Consider the following 27,221-nt stretch of genomic DNA (forward strand, 5'->3'; position numbering starts at 1 on the left):
TGACAAGCTCAGCCACTCTGGAGTCAGAAGAAATGAATGCGTTCATCCAGAACAAGAATGAAAAGAAATTTTAAAAGGCTGTTGCTTCGGAGGAGGGAAGGGGTCAAGGGTCAGGCTGCTGCAGAGAAAAGACCTGTGCTTTCCGACTGACTTGCTTTTGGGGAGGGCTGGGTGTCTTCTGTGATGAAGGCAGTTTCTGAATTGTACAAGCAGCAGCTTGGGCGAGCTCAAAGACTGCTTCTCTGAGACTTGTCTTATAGAGAGGACTTGAATGTCCCCTAGTGTTCTCTTTGAAGGTTCTTGAGGAGTGCCCTGGTTTATTATTTTGTGTGATGCCTGAGCAGAGCAACTCACTTTTCCGTAACAGCCACGGGAATTTTACCATCATCCTGCAGAAACGTGTAGTAGCTGTTGTCTAAGTTCTCAAGGTGAGCTGCTTTAGACAAGTGCCCTGCTGAGATGTCTGTCTCAAGGGTATTTATACACCCCATAGACTTTCCCTCTGTTTCTCCCTCCCTCTTATTTGCACTCACCCACCCACTTACACACAAAAATACACACTTTTTTTTTTGGCACTGGGCATTTAATCCAGGGGCATTCTGCCTCTGAGCTACATCCTCAGCCCTAGTTTAATTTTTTTTATTTTGAAGCAAGTTCTCACTGAGTTGCTGAGGATGGTCTCAAACTTGAGATCCCTGTTTTAGCTTCTCAGGTGCTGGAATCTCAGGTGTGGGCCACCACATCTGGGTCTTTCACAGACATTCTATTATTTTTGTCAGTTATACTTGAATTTCATTTTTTTTTTTTTTGATGGTACTGGAAGTGGAACCCAGGGGATTTTCTAAGTCCAGGCTACACTCCAAGACCTATTTTATATTTTATTCGAAAACAGAGTCTCACTAAGTTGCTTTGAGCCACACTCAGTAGCTGAGGCTGGCTTCAAACCCGTGCGATCCTATCTCAGCTTCCCAAGCGTGGGAATTACAAACGTGCGCCACCACGCCCGGCCTCGAATTTCATGTTTTAAAGAAGGTTAATGGGAGATAGTTTTGTAAAGAGCCAATAATCAGGTAATCTGTATCTTTAAAATAGAGAAAAATGAGTGTTCACTTTAACCATAGAATCAAATTTTTGCATTAACTACTCATTTGCAAACGGCGTAGTGGGAACTGAGACCAAAACCTCAGCATGGCTGCTCCTCCCACCGCCCACTTCCATGTGGGAAAACACAGATGAAGGTAATTCGTGCTTCCTTTATAAGTAGACTCAAAGCGACCTGTAATTGATAGGACAGATACACAAATGCCCATTGTTCAAAGGCTTCCTGGACAAGGAGTCAATAGAAGGAACTTTTATTGGACTTGCACAAACTACAACAGGAGGAAAAGAATTTTCTGATTCACCAAAAAAGGTTCCCACTCTTTGTAGACATCCAGATAACATTTTCCCCAAACATCATCTCAGAAACACTGATTCCTCAAGGGCAAAATAAGTTGGTGGTCATCTAGAGTTCTTCCTATGGCCCATTTCTCCCTAGCTCTCACATATTAGGGAAATCATTTGACTTCTTATTTTTTGTGACCGACTAATCTCACTTAACATAATGTCCTCCAGTTCCATCCATTTCCATGAAAATGATGTTATTGAGTTGATTTTTTTTTTTTTTGATGGCTGAGTAAAATTCCATTGTGTACATATCCCACAGTTTTGTAATCCATTCATCTGTTGATGGACATCTTGGCTGGTTCCACAGTTTGGCAATGGTGAATTGTGCAGCTATGAACATAGATACACATTTTTACCCCAATATGATGTATGAATATAATGCACCAATAAAAAAATAAAAAGAATAAAAAAATAAGTTGGTGATCAAAAAAGTACCCACTCTACTTTAGGATAAAAAAGCTATGTCTGAGGTAGAGACTGCATGTAAGCAGCCCCCACCCCCGGTGCAGTGGTGCTCAAAAGGGGCACAAATGCCCCATCCTGGGCCTACACGGGGGTAAAAAATAGCATGATGTCCTTTCACATGCCGACACAACGCAGGACACGTTTTCCTCCAGGAGAAGCACGCAGCTCACGTCCAGCGGCTGCACGGCCACTTCTAAGCAATGTGTGCACAGAGTCCATTGGTGATATGGCCAATTTCTTTTTTATTAAGTCACTGAGCAGTGGGCTTGATAAAGCTATAATTTCAAGTGCACTGTGGTGGTTATTCAGACAGTTAAGCAGTAGAGAAGACTAATGTGGATCCCAGATGAAACCGATCTTGGTCCATTTAACTGCTTACATGTGCTGAGACAGTCCTTTGCACCCTGGACATGTTTCTGGGACACTTATTTTTCTCATACATTAAAGAACTTACTTCTTTTCCTATTTATTTTTGCATGACCTCTTTCTCACTCTGTAGCCATCCAAGTTACATTTTGGGGCATTGAAGCAAAAGGGTCATTATGCAGGCTTCCCTAGTTTGTCCAGTATTATCTTTAAAACTAGTAAGATTCTATTTATCTTGTCATAAACATGATGCCTAATCATTGTAGATACAAATTTAAGACCTTAAGAGTTAACATTTAAGACTATATAAATATATTTCTATTGTATATTTTAAAATAAATTAGGATCAAACTATGCATATTTTTGGGGATGCTTTTTCATATAACAATATATTGTGAACATATTTCCACATCTTTTAAATAGTTCCCTATGATATAATTTTGAACACTATATTATTTTATCATATGTAAGTAAGTTTCCATAATTGAACTAATACTCTGGGCATTCCAGTTGATTCTAATTTTCAGTTCTTGTTAACAATGCCCCTATATACATCTTCTATGAATATGTATATGCCCCTATGAATATATATTCTCTGAATATGTATCTATTTCAGTAGATTCTAATTTTCAGTTCTTATAAACAGTGTCCCTATGAATGTAAGTATATTAATATATATGCCTCTATGAATATATACCCCTATGAATATAATATATTTAATTTTTAGCCTCTGTAAGGAAAACACATTTCACATAATTTCCATCATATGTAACATCATAATTTCCATCCTAGCCCTTTCTTATGCTCTTATTGGTATATTGTGATCACAGGTCATCATGAGGTGTAGGGTGGTAGGAACATAGGTGCACACAACACTTGGTATATTTCCTCTGGTTTCTCCCCACTCCCTCCCCTTCCTCATACGTATCATTGAGATTGGTATAGATAATTTGTATGTTTTCTCTTACATGTAGAAGCCAGAGAGAACCTATATAACAAAAGAGACCGCAGATGGAAGCAGAGTCTCCAATGAAGTGATAGGGGCTTAGGAGAAGAAGGGAGGGATTGAGATGTAATGAAGGTTACAGTTGAAATACTGCTATATACACATATGAAAATACCAATACCTATGAGTATATTTTTATTTGTATGCTGTAAGTTATATCTTCACATTCACACTGATATCTTTAGAATGAATTTCCAGAAGTAGCATTATTATTCAGGCTTTTTTGTGCTTATGGTCAAATCACTGTCCTGAAAAGCTGCCTCAAGGTCCACTGGCCACCCCACTGGCCACCCCAGTGGCCACCCCACTGGCCACCCACTGGCCACTCCTCCTTGCCCACCCTTCGTCTTACCTTCAGTGGCTTATGCTTCCCTCTTCTGGCGTGATGGTTCTTCACTGCTGCATGCTTTGGTTTTAAAATAAAGTGATAGGCTTCTCCTACGCTTCATGCCTTTTCCTGAATGCAGATATGTCCTCAGAATTCCTGTCAACCCTGAACTGGAGGCGCGGAGGCCAGCTGGGGAGAGTTGCCTTGCAGGAGAGAGCCTGGCTTCTGGCTGTGAGTGGGGCGGTAACGGGGCTGAGAGAAGACAGCAGAGGCTTGGGACCGTCCACCGAGGGCCTCCTCTGTCACTGTCAGCCACTTGGGCTTGGTGGCACATCAGGGCAGAGCAGGACTGGAGCAAGTGGACAAGTGCAAGTACTTGTGTGTACTAAGACATCAGACCAGCTGGAGAGGAGAGCGGCTGGGTCCTGCGCAGGGTGTGCATTTCCAGTTCAAAGCTGGGCCGTAGCATGAGGATCTGAAGGGGATAGAGGAAAAACTAGGGGGATTCTTCAAGGATGCAGCAGCCCGAGAGATCCCCACAGGGCCCACCCACTTTGTTAGTCCATAGAACACTTGCCCAGCTCCCAGGCTGAAGCTATTTTTAAAATCCATGTTAAGTTGCTGTGTCTTTTTCCTATGCTTGAATTTTCTGTCCAAATATGTCCAGGGGTATTATTTAGGAGCTAGTGAAAGGACTCTGGCTGCTTGTGGATATTTGTGACCAGCCCTGGCCCAGTGGCACAAGTTACCCCTTTAGGCATAAGCCCAGCTCCATGATCCTTCGATGGGCGTCTCCCTCTTACCATTAACACCTGGAGAGTGTGATTTGCCAACCTCTGCACCAAGCTTTCTCTTGCTGCTGTGCTGCTGGGTAAGACCCTGTGCACCGTGCTTCTCTGGCCAGGCCTGCGTGTTGGAAGGTGGGGAGAGGTGGGAGATTTGTGGGCTGGCCTGGGATTCAGAGCAAAACCAAACCACTTTTGCAAATCAATTTTTAACTGCATTCGCTCCCACTTTGTAAAGCGCTTCTCAACAGGGTTCCCTTTGTTGTAACAATGAAATGTTTCTCCTGCCAACATTTCCAAATCCTTTTAGTTTTAACGATTTGCCTTATTTTTATGAAAAAAAAACTCCCCAAACTATGTACACACAATAATTCAGAAAAGAAAAAATCCTTACTGCTTTGAACCTTCTCTAGATAGAGTTCTGGCAGACTTATAAAAGCTTTTTTAATTGCAAAATATGTTGGGAAGCAGAGAATGTTTTTATTCCTAATTCACATATTCATTTTTAGAGGAAACATGATTTCCCAGGTAACCTTTTGCCTTCTTACCTTTTTATTAGCTCTGTGCTCAGTGTTTCCACACAAGCTGTGGTCCTCAGTGTGATACTATTGGGAGGTGATGGGACCTTTAATAGATGAGTCCTAGCAGAAGGATTTGGGATGTGCCCATGAAGGGCTTTTGGGACCCCAGCTCTTCTTTTCCTCTCCCATTGCATTGTGCTCCCACTATGGTGTGCAGTCTCACCACAGGCCCAGAAGCATTGGAGCCAACCACTCGTGGACAGAAACCACTAACACTGTGAACCAAGTAAACCTTTTCCTCCTTGTAAGATTATTATCTCGGGTATTTTGTCACAGCAAAGGAAAGCTGACTAATAGTCTGTAACTCGAGTCCCAATCTCAGCTCTCAACTCAAGTTTATAGGCATATGGGGATGGAGAAAAAGGGGCTGTGACAACATCCATTTGTCCTGGAATGCTTATTTTTCTGGTACATGGTGAATGAATTAGCTTTGTTTCAAACAAAGCCAGTAGTAATTAGTGAGATTGAAAGCCAGGCACCTTCCCATGTCAACATGCATGAGGGTCATTTGTCCTGTAGCTATTGATCTCATGGAAGCCATGGGCATGCCAATTCTCCTTTCTTCTGTCTACATGACCAAGAAAAAGAGAGTAATTTTCTAAAGAGTAAGCTCCAATGGAATCTCATTAATTAGGAAAAGAGTACATGGACACTTTTATTATTTCAGTTAAAATTGAGTTATAGTTTGCATTCGTATTCTGTGAAAGCTTGTTGAACAAGAGAATAATATTCACGGGGACAAGAAAAAATTTATTTTACTTAAAACAGCATTATAAACAGGACAAAAGCATCCTTTCTTTTGCCAATAATTTAAATAATCAAAGCAATTTTTGTATCATCATAACACTAATAGTCAGCTTTCTTTAAAAATATGAATAGTAATAGACCTTAAATCTATGGAAGGCTAAGATCAACAGATAATGTATTTTGATATTCTTATTTGAGTCTTACAATAATCTAAGGCAGCATGACAGCAGTCAGCAACCCCACGTACTATTTAGGTCGAGTAACTTTGACTGTCGTAGCAGGCAAACCATGACATCTTGGTGGGTAGACAGGCCACTCTGCTCAACGTGCAGCTACTCCAAACTGAACACGTGTGACATGTGGCTTCGATGGTTGCTCCAGGAGAGGAAGAGGTAGAAGAGACACACCATGTGGCTGCTTGACCTTGAGCCAAGGCACAGGGAGGTTGGATGGTACATCTGGGGGGCTTTGCCATTCTCTACCAAGCACAGTTTTGCAATGAAGAAAACTCCGAATAATAAGGAACTTGTGCAAATTCCTTCACATATGAAATGGAGATGCTGAGTATTTTGACTCCAATTCCAGTGGACTTTTACAATAGTATCTCCCTAAATCTAGATCACTGCTATATATTGCAATGTTTCAAACAAGTTATTAAACTTCAAGTATTTTCATTTTCTTCAACCATGCAATAGAATTAAAAATATCTACCACACAAGCTTCTTAAATGTTTAAATATAGTATTTACAAAGTACCTGGAAATCATAGGTATGCAGTAAGTATTATTTTTCTTTTTTCTTTTTTTTTTCAAGACAAATATTTTAAATATTTATTCTACAATTAAATCATGATTCTTAAAGCCAAGTAATGATGAGTTACATAATAAAAAGGAAAATCAAATAATGTAACCAAATTTAATAGAATGTCAATTCTGGCAAGATAAGTTACAAAATATTTAATTAATTTATTAAAAATTTATAGACTGGGCGTGGTGGCACATGCTTGTAATCCCAGCATTCGAGAGGCTTAGACCAGAGGATGCTAGTTCACAGACAGCCTCAGCTACTTAGTGAGGCCCTCTGTAACTTACTGAAATCCTGTTTCAAAATACAGAATTTTAAAAAAATAGGGAAGGAGTATAGCTGGGAGCTCAAATGCCCCTGGGTTCCATCCCCAGACGTGCAAAATAAAAATAAAAATAAAAAAGACTAGTTTTTGTAGGACTGGGGGTGTAGCTCTGAGATACAATGTACCTAGGTTCCATGGCACACACACACACACACACACACACACACACACACACACACACACACACAAATTTAGAGGGGGAGACCAAAGCTTGTTCTGGAAGCTAGAAGGAAACAGAGCTTCATGAGATATGAATCTATGCCTATGAGGATTCATGGATTCATATCTCATAGAACTTTATATTCTACTTAGGTACTGAAAAGTAAGCAAAGAAGAAAAAGGACTAAACCCATAAATTGTGATTTACATAAAATGATAACATTTTATTTCTTTTCTTTGCTTCTTTCTCTTTTTCTTTATTTTTTTCTCTTTCTTTCTTTTTTCTTTTTGTAGTGCTTGGGATGGAATCAAGGGACATTCTACCTCCAAGCTACACCCCAGTTCTATTTTGTTTTTTAATTTAGAAAAAGGGTCTAAGTTACTGAGGCTGGCTTCTAACCTGCAATCTTCGAGTCTCCTTTCAGTGTTCGATTTACAGACCTGTGCCACTACACTTGGCCTCTGACTTATTTTTCTTATGTTCAAATTATGGAAGGATCTAAAAGAATTTTATAATTTGGAACTAACTTTTCCATATGGGAACTTGGACTTCCTAAGCTTTAGGCTTCAAATTCATGTCCATTTTTTTTTATTGGTGCACTGTATTCATACATCATAGTAGGATACATACTTTTGTAGACATACATGCACACTTTTCCCAGTCAGCCCCCACCCAATCCCCACCCCATTCTCTCCCTATCCCTCCCTCCCATGCTTGGCTTAGTAGTTGACATCTAGTATTATGGCAATTTATCTAAAATTAAAAATGATAATCTCACATAACAGTTTCATTTGTCTGATACCAAGCTTTTGATGACTTAAAGATAACATTTTAATATTTCTTTTTACTTTCTTTCTTACCAGAGAATATTTTTTTCTATTTTTTAGGTGAAACTATCATATATTTATATATTTATTTTTCAGAAAAAAATCTATCCTAATATGGAATATGGACTCTAGGTACCCAAAATGATCTTGAAAAAGAACAAAGCTAGAAGATATATATTTTCTGATTTCAAACCATATAAAGCTACAATAATTGAAACAGTGTAGTACTATTCTAAAGGCAGATATATAAACCATTGGAGTTAAATAAAAGCCTAGAGCTAAATTCTTCCCTATATTGTCAAGTTATTTTTGACAAGGTTTCCATGAACATTTGGTGGTGGAAATATTAATCTTTTAACTAAATATTGTTAAAAAATAATAATTACATGGAAAAGAATAAAATTGGACCCTTACCTAATCCCATATACAAATATTAACTCAAAATAGATAATAGACCTAAATATAAATCTTAAGACTATAAACTTTTAGGAGAAAATCTGGGTCATTAAACCTCACAACATTGAAATTGGCAGTGATTTCTTGGTTATGATTTCAATGGCACAGGCAACAGAAGAGTATACAAACTCCCTAAAAAATAAAAAAAATATTGTATATCCAAAGACAATGTAAACAGAGTTAACAGTTACTAATAGAATGGGATAAAATATTTCCAAATGCTATATCTGAAGGTATATTAATATTCCAACTAGAAATCCTAAAAATTAACAACAATAAAGGCAAACAATACAAGTTAGAGATAGGTAAAAGACTAACATAAATAATGAATCTCCACAGATAACCAATCTTAGTTGTCTGTTGGATAGAAAATCTTGTTTCTCTAGTTCTGGAGTGTGTTACCTATTTCTTCTTTGTAGTTAATCTCTTTGAGTATTTTCTCTAGTGCTGGTTTTGAAGACATAAATTCCTTCAGTTTCTGTTTGTCATGGAAGCTTCTTATTTCTCCATCTAATTTGATAGAAAGTTTTGCTGGGTAGGAAATTTTTGGCTGGAAGTTGTTTTCTTTCAGAATTGGGAATATGTTACTCCAAGCCCTTCTGGCTTTCATAATTTGGTTTGGGAAGTCTGGGGTGATTCTAATTGGTTTGCCTCTGAATGTCACTTGGCCCTTTGTTTTTGTTGCCTTTAAGATTCTCTGCTTGGCTTCCACGTTGGTCATTTTGACAATTATGTGGCGTGGGGATCCTCTTCTCCGATCCTGTCTAAAAGGAGTTCTATAAGTTTCCTGGACCTGTGTATCAACCTCTTGATCTATGTCTGGAAAATTTTCTGCTATTACTTCCTTGAAGAGATTGTTGATCCCTTTGGTTTCACCTTCTTTTCCCTCCTCTATTCCAATTATTCTTAGGTTAGCTCTCTTAAAATGGGCCCATATTTCTTCAATATCAGATTCCTGCTGTCGGATATTTTTTTCTAGATTAGAAACTATGCGTTCATTTTTGGATTGCTCATCTTCTAGGAGCGAGATTCTGTTCTCCATGTGTTCTAATCGGTTGTTTGTGCTTTGAATTGAGGCCTTTACTTCAATAATTGCATCCTTTATCTCTTTTTGGCTCTCTCTGAGTTCTTTTCAAAGCATCTCTATTATTTCTACAGTTATTTTCCTGATTTGATCTTCTAGATATCTCTGATTTTCTGTTTTATCGGGTTCTGATGTTGTGGGGTTGTGGGCATTTATTGCTCCAGTATTATTCCTCTTTCCCATGATTTCAGATGTTTGTGCCTTCTCTGGGTTCTTCCCTTGGGTCACTATGACTTCACTTAAGGTGTTCTGGATCTCGAGTCAGTAGTATCTCAGACCCCACTACTCCTTTAATGGGTTGTAGCACAGAGTCTCCGACCCAGAGAGTCGATAGAGGCTGCTTTAGACTGCAGGGGGTGCCAGGTTGCACGTTCTCCTATGGTGTGATATCTCTGCCACCGCCTCTCCCCCACTGGGTCAAGTCCCAGGGAGTACAGTACTGGGATTTCTCCTCTGTGGCCCACAATTTGACTCACTGTTCTTGAGTACGCAGATGTAGCTGTACTGGCCTCGCTGAATTCGGTGCTGCTGCCGCCGGTGGCAATATGGCGCCGCTGCTACGCCCTCGGCTGTGGGGCTGGCATTTTTCTTCTTGGTTTTGATTTCCACTCTGAATCCCTGCAGCGTGTGCTGAGCTCGGCCACTGGGAGCTTTAGATGCTCTCTGCGCGGAGAAATCCCGCCTGGCTGTTCCGCAGTGGCTCACCTCGGCTTGCTGTAGCCGTCCCGTGAATTCTCGGGTGCCGCCGGCAGTATGGCGCTGCTGCCGCGTCTGCTGTGTTCTCGGGCGTGAGGCCGGTGTATCTCCTCTGTGGCTCTGTTCTCAGTCCGTTTTCTCTCTGGAGCCTGGTGATTTTTTGTTTCACTGGTGATGGTGTTTTCTGGCTATGAAAGGCGCTGATTTTGTGGTAATGGAGATTTGTTGTTAGCGGGGCTCTTAATCCCCGCTTTTCTTGGTCGCCATCTTCCCGGAAGTCTCCTTATTTTTCTTTTTCTTTCTCTTTAAAATCTATAAGTTCAAGTTTATGAAACAAGGCATCTCAGATTTAGAGAATAAAACATAAATAAGGCTAAATGAAAAGGAATTTTATCAAGTTAAAAAGCTACAAATAATGAAAAAACTGCCTAAATCAGCAACAAAAAAGAAATATGGATTGATAAAGAAACTCGGAGATATAGCCACCAGCTGGGTTTGTGAGTTTAGACTGATGAAATACAGGCTGACTTGTAGTTCTTTTGAAGTATAGATTGAACTCAGGGCATTCTACCTCTGAGATATGTCCCTAGTCTCTCCCAATTCCTCCTCTTTTTAAAATTTAAACATGGGTTCATGAAGTTGCTGAGGCTGGTCTTGAACCTATGATCCTCCTGTCTAAACCTTTCAAGTATTGAACTTACAGGCATGTGTTGCTGAGCTAGACTTGATCTGTATTTCTTGAAGTGTGTGAGAATGGGTTTTGATGGACCACCTGGTACTTTTTGGCCAAGAAAAGCCCCATGTTTTCATATTAATGGTTATCTGTATTAACAATGGGATGATAAAGTCTCATTTTAACAGTAAAGTGCTTTCCATATGAAGGTCTGAAGCTGTGGCTACTTGGCACCACTGGAGGAGGACTTCCTGGGGAATGTTGGAGCTGAGTCAGAGGAAGCACACCGAGGAGCTTCGTGTGTGCTCTGCTTGCAACTCATAACCAGCCCCAAATGTCCCAGTGTCATCATCATACCCAGATAAAGATCTTCTGCTTCTCTTGGACAATTAAAACAGTGCTAGATTTGAAGCATACTGGCATATTGTGGTCAAATATCTTCAGGCATGTATGGAAAATATGAAATTGAGTTGAATCTGAATACATGTTCAGATTTCCCTGATTTGAACACTTTCCAAGGCAAACTCTTGAGTTTAATGCGAATATCTATACCAAAGGGGTGTGTGTGTGTGTGTGTGTGTGTGTGTGTGTGTGTGTGTTACTGGGGCTTGAGCCCAGGGGGTATTCGAATTCCAAACTACACTCCAGCCCTTTTTATTTGTTTTTATTTGAATCAATATTTCACTAATTTGTTGAGGTCAGCCTCAAATCTATGACCCTCCTGTCTCAGCCTCCCAAGTACGGGGATGACAGGGATGAGCCATCATGCCCAGGACCCAGGAAATTTAACTCTTTTTCCTTCTTTGGAGTGATATGATCACCTTTCGTGTTGTATGATCACCTTGATTTGTTCTGTTACAAAGTGAACGGTTAAAAAAAATGTGAAAATTGCATGGACACTGGAATTCGTCATCTTTCAGAATAATTTTTTTTTCATAAAATCCACCAAAGCAGATCTCAAGGGCTTTGAGTAGTCATACAACACTTGGGAATGGAGGAGTATGGATGCAGCAGTCAAGGGAGCTCCCTCAACAAGGCATGGAGTGGCCTGGGTATAACTGGTGACTAAATTCTGGAGCAGTTACATGCCTGAAGGAAATGCAATCAGTATCTCAGAGACATCTGCCCTCTGTGTTTATTAGCACTACTTACAAGAGCCAAGAGATAGAAACAACATAAGTGTCGATTGTAGAATGAATGAACGAAGAGAACATAGCATATACATACAAGAGACGACCGTAGAGCCTCAATAATGAAGAAAATATTGCCATTTGCAATAACATGGGTGGGTTTGGAGGACATTATGCTAGCATGGATAAGCCAGGCACAGAGAAACAAATACTGCATAATCTCCTTTGCATGTGGAATCTTAAAAAGTTGAACTCATAAAGGCAGAGAGAAAAATGGAGGACGAGGGCTGGGGAAATGGTCAAAGTGCAGAAAGTTATTCAGGATAAACACATTTGGGAGATCTAATGTACAGTATAGTGGTTATAATTAATAATTCTGAGCCGGGCATGGTGGCACATGCTTGTAATCCCAGTACTTGGGAGGCTGAGACAGGAGAATTGCAGGTTCAAGGACAGCCTTAGCTACTCAGTGAGGCCTCTGCAATTCAGTGAGACCCTGTTTTAAAATAAAGAATAAAAATAGGGCTGGGGGTGTAGCTTGGAGGTAGAATTTTCCTGGTTTCCATCTCCAGTACCACACACACACACACACACACACACACACACACACACACACCACACACAGATTGGTAGTTTTCAGTGTTCCTTCATTTTTGTCACCCTTCTCTCCACTTGTTTATTTCTTGTAGGCCCAGAATTTGCCCAGGAGTTTGGAGTGAACACATCCTACAATTACTGAAGAAAGAGATGACGGCAGCCTTCCCGAGGTTCCAGTGTTCCATGGAATACATATTTTATCTGTGGTCCAAACAACTTAGAGATGTTGGAACCTGGATGTGATGAAAGCTTACTGACAAGAACAAAATCCAAGTTCTTGGTCCGAGGATCTCACTAATACCAAGAGCATGACATCTGGAAAATGGCTTTAACAGAAGATGAAAAATCACAATCAAAATGGACACAAGTTATTGAAGATGACTTACCCAGAATATATGCACCGTATTAAACTTTGAGATGAGAGCCTGAGAGGCCTCCTTCCCTTCCAGTGTTCCAATGTCCTCTTTCCATGTGTTCCAAGGCACGAAAAGAGAAACACCACTGGCTAAAAAAACAACAGAAACAACAACAACAACAAAAAAAAACAACCCACTGGCTAAAAAAACACCCCAAATCCTGTTGCCTAGTTGTGCTATAATTCAAAGCAGGTTTCTAAACCTTCCTTTTGAAAACATCTTGAGACTCAATCTCCAGGAGTAGCCACAGGCTCTGAGTGTGAATGGACCTGCCAGGGCCAGGCCTGGGAACCTGGCACCTTTTAGCACTTTTCCAGGGCAATGCAGTCAAACCCAGCCAGTCTCTGTAACTTCCTCCTCTCCTAGCCTGTCTGGGAACTCAGACCTATGTGTTCTAGAAGTTAAAGGGCCCTTCAATGAACGGATCTATAAACAGAGGCTACACAAAGTGGGTTGAAAAGTAGAACAGAAATTCACCTGGCTTCTCAGACCCTGCTAAGTGGACCACTCATTCTTTGGTTTTGTGACAGGGAGCCGCCTATGAATCCTTATTTCTCTGCTCTTCACATATTCAGGTTTACAAAATCTCGTTGACTATTGCCAAATATCTCTTTTATTTCTAGCTCTTTTACTTACTTTATTTCTTGTTCCTCATGTCTCATTCATTCTCCTAATTCTTCTCTCTACTGAAATCAGTTTTGTCAAGGTGACTGAGACCTCCAAACTCCCAAAAACCTACATCTCTGCTCTCGGCTACCTCCTTCTCAGCGTTAGTCAACACCCGTGAAAGGCAGCTGTCGCCACCTGGAATCATCTTCTTCCTTCAGTGGCCATTGAACCACCCTGCCCTGCTTCCTCTTTTGCCCCTGTGGCCACACCTCTCAGTCCCCTTTCCGGACTCTCACTCCTCCACCCAGCCTCTGACAGAGGAGTGCTTTAGAGCTCCGTGCCCAGCCCTCTGCACTACAGTTTTGGGGTTATTTCATCCATCCCAAGGTATTTATCATTTTGTTATTAGTGTTGCCCAAAGTGGAACTAATAATGGAAGCCGGCTTTCTTGGAACAGGTAAGATGGAGATTTCCAAAGGTCATGAGGGTTGGAAGGTCTCAGATATGTCCAGCATCTTGTCCTTTCAGAACAAGAGGGTTATAGTCCCACAGAGACCAGGGAGAACAGGGCAGGCTTCTAAAGGAAGCAGCGATTGAAGGGTTAGCACAGGCCCTGGGAGCAAGATGGCAGCAATTTTAGAAAGAAACAGTGCCATGGATCCGACTTCTAAAATGATGTGATACACAAGAGTAATGAGGGCATTTTGGAGGCTCTGAGTCAGTGGTAGAAGCCTTTCTGGACAAGGACAGGCACTGACAACTTATTTTGCAGCATGTTTTATTATTTTTAGTTGAATTAGAGGCAATTTATATAGAAATTGCAGAGATAACATTAAATGAAGTAAGAAAGGGCTTTTGTTTTTGAGGCTCACTTTCTGTTTTGTTTTTGTTTTGCATAATTGAACATCTGTTATGGTTGGGATCTGGAAAGTCCCCCCAAAGCTTATGTGTTAGGCAATGCCGCAACATTCAGAGGTGAAAGATGGGATGAGGAGGGCTCAGAGCTCACCTGTGGACTAATCTGTTTTTGATGGATGAATAATTTGACTGGACTTGCAGGGAAGAGGTGAGAACCTTGGGGCTGAGGGGACATGGCTGGAGGAAGTGTAGGTCCCTAGGGGTGTGGCTTGGGGACCACATAGTTCCCGCCCCTTCCTGCCTCCTTGGCTGCTTCCTGGCAGCCAAGATCTGAGAATCTTTCCTCTACCGTGCTGGAACCATGAGCCCTAACAAACTTTTCTTCCTTTGTGTCAAGTATTTTGGTCATAGTGATGCCAAGCCAACTAGCATAGCATCTTAATTCAGTTCAGAGTTGAGCTGATTTGAAACTGGGCTGTTGTCTCTGTGATGTCTACTCTACGTACATTTCATCCTTAGATTCTTCCCCCCATGGTTGGGCTTTGCACTTGTTTCTTAGGGATGTTATTTTTAAAATTGCCATAAAGGTGGTTTACAGAAACAAGAATTTATTCTTTTGCAGTTCCAAAGACTACAAGTTCAAAGTCAAAGTGTTGGAAAGGTTGTGTTCCTCCTCCTCCTCCTCCTCCTCCTCCTCCTTCTTTTGATCTCAAGATTGAACCAGGGGGCATTCTATCTTTGAGCTACACCCCAGCCCTTTTATTTTTAAACAGGGTATCACTAGGTTGATGAGGGTCTCACTACTTGCTGAGGCGGCCAAATCTGCGATCCTCCTGTCTCAGCCTCTCAAGTACTAGGATTAGAGGTGTGCACCACCACACCTGGCTAGGTTGGAGTCCCAGAAGAATCTCTCTTTGCCCTTCCACCTTCTCTCCCACCCTCTATTTCTTACTTTCTTCCTTCTTTCCTGTACTAGGGATTGAACCCAGGGGCATTCTACCTCTGAGCTATACCCCCAGCCCTATTTCATTTTTAAAAATTATTTATTTTTTTAAGGTACTTGAGATTGACCCAGGGGCATTCTACCTCTGAGTTATACCCTCAGCCATATTTTTTATTTTTTATTTTGAAACAGGATTTCACTAAGTTGTGGAGGACCTCTCTAAGTAGCTAAGACTGGCTGCAAACCCGTGATTGTCCTGTCTCATCCTCTACTGGGATTACAAACATGCATCACCATGCCTGTCTCATTTTTATTTTAAAACGGGGTCTCACTAAGTTACTGTGGGTCTCACTAGGTTGCTGAGACTGGCCTCAAACCCATGATCCTCCTGTCTCAGCCTCCAAAGTCCTGATAGTACAGGCCTGCGCCACCATGCCCAGCTCCCTTTGCCTCCTTCCGACTCGCAGTAGTTGCAGCAGAATCCTTGGCTTGCGGCTGCATCCCTCCATCTCTGTCCCCTTTGCCACATGACCTTCTTCCCTGTGTGTCTGTGTCTTCATGTCTTTTCTCATCTCATAAAAACACTAACCATATTGTATTTAGGGCCCGCTCTACCCCACTATGACCTCATCTCAACTCTGTGAAGACTCTATTTATAGGACAAAGGTGGAACCAAAAATCTGGCTTATCCTTCTGTTTCTGGAGTTTGTACATTTGCTTGCTCTATTTAGTTATCATTTATTGATTGATTGATAGGAAGGTTGGTTTGTTTCAAGCTTAGCATAGATGTCTATTATAATATTTTATTTTTTTGGTGGTACTGGGGTTCCTGGAAGCCCTTCTACCTCCGGGCTACACTCCCAGACCTATTTTTTTATATTTTTATTTGGAAACAGGGTCTCCTAAGCCAGTGTGGCTGGCTTCGAACCTGCGCATTCCTCCTGTCTCCATCTCCCAAGCGCAGGGATTACAAGCGTGCGCCACCATGCCTCGCTCTATTATAATATTTTGATTTAAATATTTTTGCTCCATAATTTTTGTGGCTTTTTACATCTTCTTGAACATGTAATTTCTATTTGGTGTCATTTATATTCATCCTGAAAAACTTTCTTTAGAATTTAATGTATTTTGAGTGTTCTAGTGAAACGGGTTTTCTTTTAACGTACAATGTCTTATTTTGTCTTTTTATTGAAGTATATTTTTTCAGGATAGAGAATTCTGTACTCCCCCCTAACCTCATCACTTTTAAAAAGATTTTTCTACTCTCTTCTTGCCTTCAGAGTTTCTGATGAGAAATTGGCTGGTTATTGAATGCCGCTCCCCTGTATGCAATGCGCCATTTTTCTCTTGCTGCCTACAAGCTTTACTATTTCTGTTTAGCTTCTGACTCAGATTCCTGACTTCTAAGTCTGATTCCGATGGGTCTCAGTATAGTTATCTTTCTTGATATCCACGTAGCACCTTGAATCTATAGGTTTATGTTTTTCATCTAATTGATATTATTAGCCAGCACTTCTTCAAATAGTTTTCTCCCCATTTTTCTTGCTTTTCCTCTTTCTGAGACTCTAATTACATGCTGCAGTTAGGTCCAGCAGATCCTGAGGCTTTATTCATTCCTCCCACTCAGTGTTTTCCTTCTCTACTTTGTATGCCAGTTGAGCTACCAATCCAAGAAGTGCTTGAGGTCATTGAAAATGGGAAACGGAATGCATGATAAAGGAACGAATAATCTCATAAGTGTAGTAACACAGAAAGGAGGATGTCCCGATGTGAGTACTGACTGTCCCAATATTCTAGAGAAATACTCCTTGTAAGTGACAGAAACATGAGACACATAACTAATAGCATGTTAAATAAGTTTTTGTAACAAGTGATATGTATGCCACAATTCTATGTGCTCTGTGAAAGTATAAATGAAGAACATCACCACTGCCACCATCATCATCACAATCAGAGAAATTAGGGGAGAAAGTCTGAGCTCTGCCCCGACTCCACTCTGCCTATTTAAACTGTGATACATTTTTTCATGGGGAAGACTTCAAATAGTGCTGTTTATTTGGAAGAAGTTACATTGAAGAATGAGAGGAGGGAGAAGGTTTTAAAACTGGGCATTGTTAGAGAATTCACAGATGAACTAAAAGGGAATAAAAAGGGAATTTCAATCTTGTGGACTCATGAACATAAAGGTATATGAAATATGATAATATTTCTATAGAAGTCAAAGATTTTGTTGTCTCAGGATTTTATTTATATGTAATTGCATAATTAGAAATTATATAATGGTTATTTCTCTATTTCAGGAGTTTTAAAATAATTCTTATAGCTTTTTCTCTTCTGTTGAAATTTTATAAATCTTTTTTCATCATCATAGCTTTGTAAATATATGTTTGGTTAAAGGCAGTTAATATTTGAAAATGAAACTTAAATAATCCTCTGATGATACTAACATACAAAGATTAATTCACATAGGGCTAGCAAGATGCGCTCATGTACACAAGAACAATTTCTCAAGGGAGAAAATGCTGCTATATGTTTTTGAAACTTTTTTTGGCAAACTATATTAATTTGTAATACAGTAGAGTAAATTGGATATAGCATATATGTAAATAAAGCTGTCTTCTACCCCCAGTCCATTAATGCTCAATTTAAATTTAAGAATTTCAAGATAAACTAATCAAGAGCAGTTTTTCTAAAATCAAGCCAACCATCAAACTCATTTTGAAAAATACATCCTCCTCTCTGATTTGAGAGTGACCATTGATCACTCACTTGTTTCTTTGTGTGTCCCTGAAAGCACAGGAGGGGTGGGGAAGGCCACGGAGTGTGACCAGCTCTTTGACATTGAATCCTCAAGTGGGTGGTGGGTCTCCCTGGGGTGCTCAGGTCTGCAAAGGGCCTCATGTTCCTACTCCTTTGAGTGATGATCTCTGCAGCTGGGCATCCTGGAAGTGGAGCCAACAAGAGAGAGATTTAGGTTCTCTGGGATGTTATGGGGAGCGTTTGGGTTTCCTTTGAGAGCTCTCCTGGGTCCAGGTCTTCCGCCTCCTTGTGTGGGCCCGGGGAAGGGAGCGGGAGCCAGGTGTGGCTGTGGACAGCTCTAGTGCTGGTGTCTTGATGTAGAGATGAGGACAAAGCTTTTCCTGACTCTTGTCCAGACTCCTGGCTATGCTTTGTGACTGTCATTTTTTGAGTCATCAGGGAAGAAGGAATGCCTGATTGTTGTGAAGGTGTTCTGACCATGCAACTTGCCTGTTTACTCAGGCTTAAGAAGGCTGACTTCCTCTTGCCACAGCTATCTTGCTTTCTCATCTGTCTCAAACTCCTCTTAATATTTCTTTGCCCAGCTCTCGATCCTTGGGTCCTCTCCTTCTTACTCAATATATGAAGTATCAGAAAAGACTCTGGGTAGCTCTTCTATTTTAGGACTCAAGAGTCAGGCATGGTGGCGCCTGCCTGTAATACCAGTAGTTGGAGGCTGAGACAAGAGGATCACAGGTTTGAGAACAGCCTCAGCAACTAAATGAGACTCTCCACAACTTAGTGAGACCCTGTTTCAAAACAAAACAAAACAAAATTAAAAAAAAAAGGGCTGGGGGTTTAGCTTGAAGGCAGACTGTCCCTGGGTGTCACATGATAATTACCTTTGGAAACATCCTCACAGACACGCCATAAATAACGCTTTAAGGTTCCAAGGCATTCCTAATTCAGTGTCATTGGCACCTAAAAGTAACCATCACACATTAATCAAAAAATATGTGTATGAATCATAAATCCCTAAAATGGGGATTTGTGGAATTCAGGTTGGAATGCTAGGTGGTCTGAGGAGGTGAACCATCTCCTTAATTGGAGTTTTCCTGTGCAGGATAGAAAATCTTCAATCCTTGTACAGCATCTCCTGAACATCAGTTTCTCTGTTTTGCCCCTCTGATAGATGGGAGAGACACTGCTGCTCAGAAGCTGCGTCAGTCCTTCGCAAAGGAGATTCCATTCGACCCTTTCGTGCAGTTTCCCGGGAATGTGCATTGGTTGAGGCTGACTTTCCCTCCCAAAGACTCTACCAGCAGCAACGGGCCGCCCAATGGCTTCAGTCTTGGAAATGTCCTTTCAGGTATTTGCACTAGTCCATTAATCTTGCTTGCGTCATCTCCTGTATCTGGAATCCCAAACCTAGACATATATTTATGCAAGCCTTCAATATTTATTGGCAATCAATTATTTCTACTGTGTTAGTCTCAGGGATGAAGAAAACCCATAATTATTCCATAATTGTTGGAGACCTGAGCGATTATGTAGTCCAAAGCAAGGTCATCAGAATAAAATGTCCCAAGATGCATAGAAAACAGCTACACTGTCAAGCCCAGTGGCACACGCCTGTAATCCTAGTACTTGTAGGGTCACAGGTTGGAGGCCAGCCTTAGCAATGTAACGAGACCTTGTTTCAAAATAAAAAATAAAAAGTGGTGGGGTGTAGTTCAGAGGCAGAATGCCCCTTGTTTCAATCCCCAACCAACCAACCAACCAACCAACCAAAGAAAAAGCCGGCTTTGCTGCTCCAGAAAGGTGAGAAGCCAAGAATAACTGCGTGCTGATTCCGCACACTTAGAGACTTTTATGGCCTGAAATTACCACAGTGGTTTTGCTGTCCTTAGTACTTTTTGCTCTGTGTGTTACAGTTAACGAGTCGGCCTTACAGGGAAACGAACAAGCCACCAGGTGATCTCAGGAGCCAAAGAAAAGTGCTCTTTCCTGCCTCCCCAAACTCTGCCCCTGTCCCACACCTTGATTACAGAGGCCTAGGACTTCTGGAATGGTAACCCAGGTCATTGCATATTTTAGGAATGTTGAAAACCTCCAATTATCCCAGAAAGATAACATAGACTTAAATCTAAAACAGGTATTAATAACTGAAACTTTTCCTTTTTGGAAGAGAGACGAGCTGGAGGGCACTGATAATTTGTATGAAAGATTTCTACCTGGAAGGGGGAGAGGAAAAAAAAAAAAGAATTTGACTGAGGTCATAGTTTTGTTCAAGAGCTACCAGCCTGTTAGAAAGAATTGTAGTTGAACTTGTGTTAATATAGCTAAATGCAGATTTTTACATGCTTAAAACCTCCTGGGAGTTGCTCATTAGAATTGTGAGTTAATGTTTATACTGAGTACTAAGGAATGTTTCTGAAAATATAAACATTCATATATATAAAGAGAAATATGGTTTTGAATATTTAAAATTCTCTGCAGTAAAAGCTTCTATTGTATTTTTGTTTTTGTTTTGTTTTGTTTTTTGTTTTTGTCATGGTGCTGAGGATTGATCCCAGGGGCCTTTTACCTCTTAGTTATACTCCCAGCCCGACTTTATATTTGTTTTTGAAACAGGGTCTCACTACTTTGATGAAAGTCTCACTACTTGCCGAGGCTGTCCTCAACCTGCAATCATTCTGTCTCAGCCTCCCAGGTACTGGGATTACAAACGTGCACCACGACATCCAGCTTTTATCATGTTTTGAAATGCTTGTCTATATTGTCTTTTTAGAAACCCATGAAAGATAGCCTCATTCTCTACTGGCATTTGTGAAACCCAAGTTTTCTTCTCTGTAGTTCTCCTGTTCCCAGACACTGGATGAGCACAGACTCTTTCTCTCTCTCTTTTCCTCTCTCTCTTCGTTTCTCTCTCTCTCTCTCTCTCTCTCTCTCTCTCTCTCTCTCTCTCTCTCTCTCTCTCTCTGTCACACGCACGCACGCATGCACGCACACATGCATGCACTTAAGAAGCAATGATTGCTGGACATGGCACACACCTGTAATCCCAGTAGCTGAGGCTAGAGGATTGCATATTTGAGGCCAGCCTCAGTAATTTAGCCAGACACTCAGCAACTTAGTAAGACCTTGTTTCAAAATAAAAAATAAGAAGTGCTGGGAGTGTAGCCTGAATGTAGAACTCCTCTGGGTTCAATCCTCACTATATCCCCCCCTATAAGAAGCAATAATTCAGGATTTCTGAACATCTTTATTTAGACTATTTTCTCTCAAAACAATAAAACGTATTACACGTCATTTTTAATGAAAGAGAAAGCAAATACTAAAAGATATAACATCTGCTGGAAATATAATCTAAATTGAAAACTTGTGTAGACATAGGGAGCAAGGGGAAAATATAGGAACAGGAAGTATGGCAAGATGTTAGCGCTAACAGCAGTTTTTAAAAACATCATGCATGATAGAAAGTGCATAGATGAAATATTTTTGGAGAAGAAAAAAGCCAGCCCTAATCTTATCTGAAGATTGACAGCAGTGTTTATTTTCTCTAGACATAATTAACCTTGGGATACATTCCCACCGAGTTCTCAGATCTTAAAAGATGGAATGGCCAAATTCGCTGACCATCTGAGGATTTCTACTTTCTTTCACGAACAGTAACTCTGACCAACATACTAAGATCATAATCCCTTATAGGCCACTAAAAGAATTGTTTATTTCTTTTCCACGCTAGTTACATAAAAGAAGTTTGTGTTTTTGGTAGCTGACAAAGAGTTTCTTAAGTAATCAATATCAGCTCATGTTTTGGTAAGAAAATTTCTATTAGGTACAGGGAAAAGAAAAATAATTGGGAAAGCTTTGTTTTACCTCTCGAGGTGTGTTGTGAGAGTCAAGTGAGAAAAAGTGCGCTAAACATTTCTAATGCACCTGGAATGCAAGCTGAAATTATGATCTCCATGAACTGCGCAGCCGAGTGGAGCGCAGCGGGGCAGGCTCTCACCACTTTGGAGGCCGGGGCCAGAGGTAAATAAATTAGGCAGCTTCTGTTGTGGTATAATCGCACGGGTTCCAGAAGCTCTATCTCTCCTTCCTCAGCTGCAGAATCACTGCTTTGGACCAATATCTTGTCTCTAGAAAACCTTTGTTGAAAAAAAAATTCCTTGCGTGGCAGAAATAATATATTAGCACACGTTATCATATTCAATAAGTCTCACCTAAAGAAAGCTGTGTTCAAGGAAGGAAACCCAGGACAGATGATTTTGGAAGACAGAGTGTGAGGGTCAGATGGCAAGTTCTAGAGCTGGTGCATTCTCGGCAGCATCATGGTGGGAGAGCCTGGTCGGGCACCTGCAGCCCAGTACCATGGGCCTGACCCCAGTTCGTTTATCTCTGAGCGTGTCCACTCTCTTCATAAAGCACCTTTGTTTTCTGCCCAGCGCACAAACACCACGACCCGTGTCTGAGAATGTTGGGAATTTTATTAGGTCCATAAAGTTTTAGCTGTGGCCTAGTCCACCGAGGCCAAAGTAAATAAATAGAGTGTAAGGGTAACTTTTTTTTTTTTTTAAAGCCTGACTTAAAAAAAAAAAAAAAAGAAAAGAAAAATCTCCTGAAGCTTTAAAATGACTTTGTCACAGTGGGTTTAGAGGGGAGTTCTCCTTCCCGGCTAAGAATTCTGAAAAGGCCAGGCTGAAAAACTGCAGTCAAGACGTGGCCAATACATTTGCTTCTCAAACCAGTCAGAGGAATCTCCCTGTTCCCCTTGGACTGAGGTTCAGAGGCAAATGATTGACAGCTGATTCATTACAGGCCTGACACGAACCGGCTTGAAAAGCAAAGTGTCCAGATGGTAAGCGTCAGGCTCTCTGGGCAGATATTAATGATAAAATTAATGACAGTAGGTAAGACAACCAATCTCCCAGTGAACCTTTTCGTTCCTCTACTTTCTGAAGGTTCGAAATCTATATTCCTCAAAGTTCTCTGGCTCATATCATTGATGTATGATGAGGGCATATTAATGATCATTACTCTTAAGCTTATTGTGTTTCACATGCTTATGATGTTCTAAGAGCTTGAAGTTCGTTTTCTTTTATAGTTGTGTTGGTGCATTGTAATTACATAGCATAATGAGGTTCAAAGTGATACAAACATGCTTGCACACAGTACTCGGTGTGCTTCCCCTGCATCCCCACACATGTGGGTGACATTGGGAGAGACACCTTCGTCTATGAAATTAAGAATATTTTAACTGTTTGCTGCATTAGTTCTCCTTTTTCTCCTTCCTATCTGGCCCCCAACCTTTTTACACTTTCTACTGGTTTCTCTCTTCATTTGTCTGAAGTTTCTTTTGTTCTACTTTTCTGTTTAGCTTCTACATATGAGAGAAAACATATGATTCTTAGCTGGGGGTGTAGCTTGGAGGTAGAATTCCCATGGGTTCAATCCCCAGTACCAAAAAGGAAAGAAAAAAATAAAGAGAGAAAGAAAGAAAAGGAGAGAGAGATATGCATACAGAACAACTTGAATGGATCTGGTATAATACAGATACATTTTTATTGCTGTGTATTAATTATACAAAATTATGATTTTTCATTGTGACTTTGTACCTGAACCTCTGAGCTACACCCCTATCCCTTTTATTTTTCATTTTGAAACCAGGTCTCACTATATTGGTGAGAGCCTCGGTAAGTTACTGAGTTTGGCTTTGAACCTATGATCCTCCTGTCTCAGACTCTCAGGTACTGGGATTACAGGTGTGTGCCACTACACCCAGCTAGGGTGTCTCCTTTTAGAATGGATGCAGTAGGCAGTAGGTTGGTATACAAATAGTTCCCATTGGACTACAACTTGGTCCTGTCCCTTTGTGGCTGGTCCATTTCTCTGAGAGGATGTACGTGGATCGGAGATGGGTCTTGGGGTTCTACCTGCACACTCTACATTGTAGCATCCGTCCTGAGCAGGGCTTAGCTCCCCTGTGAGAAGTGCTCTCTAACTGCCCTTGGCTCTGCTCACTTTCAGTGGGCTCAGCTTCCCATGGGTCCTTCTCCTCCAGGGTTATGAAATAAAAAGTAGCATCTTATTGCGATTGGCTCCTTTTGAGTGGAGGTAGAGTAAGGGAGTCCAATAACTATTCTAGCATCTGCACCTATTCTGAGGAGGACATGTAGCAACACTAATGAATGAATTTTTTGGTGATCAATTTCCATTATCTTCATCCAAGTCAAGGTACTTTTCATGCATGCACATATCTAGGACCAGGAGTTAAATGTACCAAATACAGGCAAGCATAGTGGTGCACGCTTGTAATCCCAGCATTCAGGAGGCTGAGACCGGAGGATTGTGGTTCGCAGACAGCCTCAGCTACTTAGTGAGGCTCTTTGCAACTCAGTGAGATCCTGTTTCAAAAATAAAAGGACTGAATAAGGCTGGGGGGTGTAGCTCAGAGGCAAAATGCCCCTGGGTTCCATCCACAGTACCACAAAACTATAAAAATAAAAAATAAAAATAAAAATAGATAAATATACCAAATACTATGTTTACTTCTCCATTCAAGACGAGGTGATAAAAATAATATTTAAAAACTTCCTGTTTTGGGAAAACTTGCCACTAGCTTTATATTATTTTATGTTCCTTATTGACTTCCCAACTGAGATGGCTCTTAAAAGAAAAGTCACAGAACTATCTGATAATCAACCTGAGTGAATAACTGGGTACAGCACCAGGAAGGTCACTGGAGACCTCCGCAAGTCCTGCTTAGCACCCTGAAGCTGAAGGATTTTGAGGCTAATTGTAGTTGTGGGGAGAAAAGCCCAACATCTTCTACACACTGCAGGTAGAATAGCAAAACGCCTACAGTATGGATTCCAAGGCCAGGTTACTTGATCAAAACCTGGCTCCTGCTGCTGGCCCTCCAAAACCATTCTGCCATCTTCTTTATCTGCAAAATGCATGTTCCAGGTTCAGCTCTGCAGAAGCAGATGAAGCAGAAGTCCTTGTGCAGGACATTGATCAACATCTGGAGGAGGAAGAGGAGGCAGGAAATTGGCAGAGGGGGATCCCAACAGTGATGCGGGGCTGACCAGGAAAGGACTAACCCAGAAGGGAGGTGTAGAGTGAAGACTCATCAGCACCAGCCCAGGTCAGCCACAGTGGCCAGGCCTCTCGTCCCTTGACTCACCCCACTGATGCAGGCTTCCTGGGGGAAGAGCATGACCCGGGACAGGGCAGCTCTCAGTGGAGACTGACCCTGAAGCAGCCAGAGGCTGCCTGCTGAATACACGCCCCAGCAGCTGAGAAGTGAGTCCTTCCTTGAAGTAGGGTCCTGGCGCCACATCTCCGAGTTGGTCAGAAATCAGGAAATAATACCACCCACCTCATGGGCCTGTATGAAGATGGAGGAGATTATTATATGGAGAGTTCTTAGAGGAATGCTTGCCATTATTATTGTGTGTGCTCATATGAGTGAGTGTGCATGATGAAGCTTGGAGAAAGACTTCAAGGATGTGCTATATTAAAGCGAGTGCATCTACATCTTTGCTTCTTGCTGGGAGTCTGTGGGTTGTTTTATGCATCAGCTTGTTAGGCAATTTCTGTGGTCATTTCAATTTCTTTGTCATTCTGGACATTGTGGGTATTGCAAATCCTTTTGGTTTGTTCTGGGCTATCATGATGTAAAACTTGGCCTGTTTTGCCCACTAGATGATAAAATATGAACAGAACAGGATAGAAAGGGTTAAGCAGAGATACTGAAGGTGCAACTCAGGTTCCCAAAGGAAATTTGACCACACTGAAAAAGGAACTGAAACCTCTCTAGCCTGAGATCTCAACTGAGACTCTGGGAGAGCTGGGAGGCTCCACAGGGCTGGCCCTCATCTGGCATCGAGGGTTTGGAGAACACAGGTTCAGCCCAGATTTTTAGACTGACTGGCTTCTAAAATTACAAACTCTGGTCTAAGTCTCACCTGGGCTTTGCTCAGTTGCAGCAGACTCCAGGAGGAAAATACCTTGAAACTGACTTGGATTAATTTTCAGATTGAATCGAGTAGCTGAAAGCTTGCTCTTGTTCAAAAAGAACAGAAGAAAAGATGTTTGTTTTCTAGGAAATAATAATTGGTACGTAGACATATAGCTTTAGGGAATAAATTTGGGACCTCAAATCTTGAGTTTTGAGGAGCTCAGAGTCTGAATAAAAGAGAAAGCACAAACTGAGGAAGATATGCACACATTTTTATGTAAAATTATGAACTTACATATAAACTTGGAGAGTTTGAGGTATAGTTGATGACTGGTTGAATTATGAATATTTTACGGAGAATGGGATACAAAGAGACAAATCTGGGAAGACCACTAGGAAAGTAAATATTTTTTCAGGATGCTTTGAAGGAAGAAAGGAAGAAAAGAGATCATGAGTTGGTGGAAAGGAAGACTGTCTTGATAATACAAGTTTGTGGGTTCTTTACACACCAAAAAACACGCATCTAGCACTTTGGTTTTTCTGGAAATCTGCATAGGGTCTTGCACACAGATCTATGCACACAGATCCTCTTAAAAATATGAATTGAGCTAGCAATCACTCAGACCGCTGTTTAGGAGATGGGTCGGGATAGGTAGAAGCACAAGCAAGGAGAGAAGAGAGGACCATGAGCATCAGAGAAAAGAGGTCTAGGGTGCGCATGATGGTACGAGAAGTGATCAAGAAAGTCTGAGGCGTGTTGTAGATCTGTTTCCCAGTCAGGGGCTGCACATATGTCCTCAGGGACCAGCATGTTCTTCCTAAGATTTTAAAAATGCTGTCTTTTCTTTGGATCGTCTGGATAACCACATTATAACTGAATCCTGCTATATGACTTAGGGCTGCGCCCTTTTGCGTGTATTTATGGTAATTGTGTCATTGCCAAGATGGCGGCCTTTTACTTTCAATGTGGCTGTAAACACAGCCGGCTGCCTCTGGGTTAGGTGTTCTTAATGTAGAAATCACAGTAACTGTTCCACACCCGCCACTGCTACTAAAGGATTGACATAGGGAGTTCCCAAAGAACAAAACTGTCCTTGATGATTTAAAAATGATTGTAAAAAAAATATCTCCTGGTTAAGGTCCTAATGATTAGATCTAGTTCATTTGACTAGCCTGGGATATTCTCATTCTCCTCTCACCCCTCTCTCCCTC

This window comes from Muscardinus avellanarius (assembly GCF_963383645.1).
Source record: "Muscardinus avellanarius genome assembly, chromosome: 6".
NCBI classification, from domain to species: domain Eukaryota; kingdom Metazoa; phylum Chordata; class Mammalia; order Rodentia; family Gliridae; genus Muscardinus; species Muscardinus avellanarius.